This window comes from Macrotis lagotis, chromosome X (assembly GCF_037893015.1).
Source record: "Macrotis lagotis isolate mMagLag1 chromosome X, bilby.v1.9.chrom.fasta, whole genome shotgun sequence".
Lineage (NCBI taxonomy): Eukaryota > Metazoa > Chordata > Mammalia > Peramelemorphia > Peramelidae > Macrotis > Macrotis lagotis.
In genome coordinates, this window is record NC_133666.1 from 367,571,745 (window position 1) to 367,576,748 (window position 5,004).

Consider the following 5,004-nt stretch of genomic DNA (forward strand, 5'->3'; position numbering starts at 1 on the left):
ATATATATATATAGAGAGAGAGAGAGAGAGAGAGAGAGAGAGACATGTATACACCTTTTTTGTTTCTTTTTTCCTTGTTAATATTTTATGGTATATTTATTTTATATTATTACAATTATCTTGTTGTGAAAGTAAAATAAACCACTCTCCCCCTAAAAAAGATAGAGAAGCCTCAAGAATAGTGAAAAAGAAAAAAAGTGTACTTTAGTCTGTGTTCAGCTTCCATTGACTTTTTCTATGGTATGGACTAAATTCTTTATCTTAAGCCTACCAGAGAAGTTGATTCAATATCTTTCCCCACAGTTGCTATTAATAGCTGTATTTCCTTACATTCTATTACTCTCTACTTTCATTTATTTTATTTTCTCTCACCTTTCTCGCTGTCTCTGCTCAGAATTTTGTTATATTTGACTACCTTCTCCCATGATCTTCCCTTTCTTCTATCATCTACTCCCCCATCCCCCTTATCCCATCTCTTTTCTCTCATTTTTCTCTAGGGTAAGATATTTTTCTATTCCCTATTAAGTATATGTGTTATTTCCTTTCTGCGCCATTTCTGATGAGAATGAAGGCTCACTCATTCATTCTTGCCTTCCCGCATTCTACTTCATTGCAAAAGCTTTTTTCTTGACATTTAAATATCTTAACCCCTTCTTCCTCTCTTTTCTCTTCATCCCAGGACATTTCTTCTTCACCCATTGACTCCATTTTTATACTATAGTATACTGTTATACTCAATTCCCTCCTGTGCCTTGTCTATATATGCTCCTTGTAACTGCTCTTATAAATTAGAAGATTCATATGAGTTATCAGTATCTTCCCATAGGAATACAAAAAGTTCAACATCATTAAGTTCTGCATAATTAGTCCTTTTTGTCTGTCCTCTCTATGATTCACCTAAGTCCTATACTTGGATATCAAACTTTCTGTTCAGCTCTAGATGTTTCAACAATAAAGTTTGAAAGTCCCCTGTTTCACTGAAAGTCCATCATTTTCCCTGTAAAAGAATGTTCAGTTTTGCTGGGAAGTTTATTCTTGGTTGTAAATCAAGATCTTTTGCCTTCCAGAATATCATATTCCAAGCCCTAAGAGTCCTTAATGTTGATGTTACCAAATCCTGTGTAATCCTGACTATATAGCCATGGTAGTTGGATTGTTTGCTTCTGGCAGCTTTTAGTATTTTCTCTTTGACTTGGGAGTTTTGGAATTTGGCTACAATATTCCTGGAAGATTTTCTTTTGGGATCTCTTTCATGAGGTGATTGGTGATTTCCCTTAAATTCTATTTTACCCTCTGCTTCTAGGATCTCAGGGCAATTTTGCTGTATTATTTCTTGAAAAACGAAGTCTGGTGGCAGCTAGGTGGCGCAGTGGATAGAACACCAGCCCTGAAGTCAGGAGTACCTGAGTTCAAATCTGGCCTCAGACACTTAATAATTGCCTAGCTGTGCGGTCTTCGGCAAGCCACTTAACCCCATTGCCTTGCAAAAGCTAAAAAAAATAAAAAAGTAAAAAAAAAATAAATGAAGTCTATATTCTTTTCCTGGTTGTGACTTTCAGGTAGCCCAATAATTTTTAAATTATTTCTCCTGAATCTGTTTTAGAGTTTTAGAGGTTGGTTGTTTATCCAATGAGATATCTCACATTTTCTTGTAATTTTTGGCTTTTGGGGAAGAATTTATTTCTTCCTGACTTCTAACAAAGCCATTAGCTTCCTTTACCTCCATTCTATATTTGAAGGAGTTATTTTCCTCAGAGAGCTTTTTTATCTCGTTTTCCAGATGGCCAATTCTGCTTTTTAAGACAACCTCCTCATTAGCCTTGTGGATTGTTTTTCCATTTGGCCTAAATTGGTTTTAAACATGTTATTTTCCTCAGCATTTTTTTTTGTATTTCTCAGACCAAGCTGTTGATTTGGTTTTCATGAATTTTCTGCATCACTCTCATTTCTCCTCCCAATTTTTCCTCTACTTCCTTTAATTGCTTTTCAAAGTCTTTTTTTGAGCTCATCCATAGCCTGAACCCATTTCTTATTTCTCTTGGAGGTTTTGGATACTGAAACTTCAACTTTGTCATTATCTGAGTATATATTTCCATCCTCCATGGCAGCCAGGTTTTTTCTATGATCAGATTCTTCTTTTCCTGTTGTTTGTTTATTTCCTCAGCCTATGACTGATTTACCTCAATTCCAAGGCTTTGAGTTTTTTGGGGGGCTCTCTCCAGGCATCCTCGTGTGAGTGACATCATCTTTAAACCCCAAGTGGCAATCCCTGAAGCACCTTTGAGATGCCCAGGGAAGATAGGGATACCTGGAAATCCAATTATTTCCTCAAGATCATCCAACTTTTGGATGATTATCCAAAATGCTTCATTGTGGGAGCAGACAACGTGGGCTCAAAGCAGATGCAGCAGATTCGGATGTCCCTCCATGGGAAGGCCGTAGTGCTGATGGGAAAAAACACTATGATGCGCAAAGCCATTCGTGGGCATCTGGAAAATAACCCTGCCCTGGAGAAACTGCTGCTTTATATCTGCAAGAATGTGGGTTTTGTGTTCACCAAGGAAGATCTGACTGAGATTAGGGATATGCTTCTGACCAATAAGGTACCAGCTGCTGCCCGTGCTGGTGCCATAGCCCCATGTGATGTCACGGTGGCAGCCCAGAACACTGGTCTGGGTCCTGAGAAGACTTCCTTCTTCCAAGCTCTGGGTATCACCACTAAGATTTCCAGGGGCACCATTGAAATTTTGAGTGATGTGCAGCTGATTAAGACTGGAGACAAAGTGGGCACCAGCAAGGCCACCTTGTTGAACATGCTGAATATCTCCCCGTTTTCCTTTGGGCTGATCATTCAGCAGGTGTTTGACAATGGCAGCATCTATAACCCTGAAATGCTGGACATCACAGAGGAGACCTTGCACCTTCGCTTCTTAGAGGGTGTCCATAACGTTGCCAGCGTCTGTCTGCAGATTGGCTATTCAGCTGTTGCATCAGTGCCCCACTCTATCATCAATGGGTACAAGCAGGTCTTGGCTGTAGTTGTGAAGATTGAGCACAGTTTCCCGCTTGCTGAAAAGGTGAAGGCCTTTCTGGCTGACCCTTCAGCCTTTGCAGTGGCTGTCCCTGCGGCTGCAGCTCCAGCGGCTGCTGCACCAGCTGCTGCTGCTCCAGCCAAAGTAGAAGCCAAGGAAGAGTCGGAAGAGTCCGATGAAGATATGGGATTTGGTCTGTTTGATTAGCCCATGGGATACAACTATTTTGCCAGTTTATTTGTGGAACAAAGAAATAAAAATGCTCATTATCTCTGAAAAAAAAAATACCCCACAGGGACGACAATTCCTCCAAGGTCTTATGAGTGGCTCTGACTGTTCTCTTGCCCATGTTCTGGCACTCCCTTCTACCCTAGAGCTGTAAGAAGGGCCCTGGCTCATCTATCATGGTGTTGTGGGGACCCTGACTGTAACCTAGGTCTGAGTGTAGGCAAACATCAGAGTCCTGCCCCAGGGAGTGTAGAGAGGCCTCTGCAGTCTCCCATGACCCCATTATCATCTGTGGACTGAGAGCTCTGGGTGTGCTGGGTGGCTCTGCCTACTCCTGCTACAGGTTCTCACTGCAAGGTTGCTCTGAGGCTAGAGCTCCACTCTGCACTCACTCTGGTGTGGCAGAGTTCTTTCAGCTCCCCTTCATGTTGTCCCTGGTGATCCCTGGGTCAAAAGGTCTGGAAACCCCCCTCTGCCACAGACCCAGGCACCTCACTGTTCCTTGAAGAGTGGAGCAGGTTTGGTGGCTGTGCTGCAGCTGAGCTATGGCTCTTTCTAACCCCCCGTCTGGGTAAACTACATCTTTTCTGGGGAACTTCTAAGTTGTCTTCGACTGGGAAAATGTATTACTCAGTCTTTCTTTGGTTTCTGTCCCTCTAAATTTTGACTAGAGTCATAATTTGATGACTTTTGGAGTTTTGAGGGGAAAGAATTTCCTGGAATACTTGCCTTCCCACAGCCATGTTGGCTCTGCCCCCCAACTTGCTTATATCTTTTCAATAAAATATTATGATAATAGCCTATTATAAGACATGTTATAGAAATTCTAAGAATTTTTCTCTTTTGGAAGGTAAGAGGTTAATCAACTTCATAGAATTGCAGGATAGTGATAGACATCAGATTGCTGAAAGATCAGTCCCACTATTGATGACCTTCAAAAGCACAAGCAAACTCTTTTGTCTCTTAAGAATTCATTTCTAGTAGTGCCTAAAAGAGTCAAATTTAGAAAAAATAAAAACTTTTGGGAAGAAATCATTCTTTGTCTCTTTCCTTTCCCATGACTGAAAGATTGCTCTCTATATTTTATTATTTTATCTAATGGGCAGATAGAATCTTGCTTTATTTTCCAAGTAGTTTATATAATATGCTTACAAATGTGTCATTATTCTAAAGAAAAATGAAAATATAAAAATAAAGTTAGCTGAAATTTTTTTTAAGTTTCAAAATAATTTATTTTGTAATTTAATAGATGATGCATAAGAAAATTATGCTTTCATCTACTTCACTTATAACTCTGCAGAAAGAAACAATGACTAAACAGCAAAGGCAAACTAAAATACTAATGAACAGTACATCATTGAATCTTTAAAAGGTAAACTTATTACTTATGCTTCTTAATCTGAAAATAATTTTATAGTTTTGAAGGGTAATAAGGAGATATTTTATATCAAGATTCTCTAAAGAAGATTAATCCATCTTAATTTTTTTAATCATTTAAGGTCAATATCAAATCATTCTATGGGGGCGGCTAGGTTGTGCAGTGGAAGGAGCACCATCCCTGGAATCAGGAGAACCTAAATTCAAATCTGGCCTCAGACAATGATTACCTAGCTGTGTCGCCTTGGGCAAGCCACTTAATCCCATTGCCTTGCAAAAAATTTTTTTTTAAATCATTCTATATTACTAGAGGTAATTTCAATATTTCCTGCTATAATTCAATTTTCCAGATTTGTATATTCAATTC

At 39.3% G+C, this 5,004-nt stretch overlaps 1 pseudogene; it reads left to right on the top strand.

The window, feature by feature from the left end:
- Positions 1-2,274: 2,274 nt before the first annotated feature.
- On the top strand, positions 2,275-3,311 carry LOC141500212 (large ribosomal subunit protein uL10 pseudogene; annotated as a pseudogene).
- Positions 3,312-5,004: the final 1,693 nt, after the last annotated feature.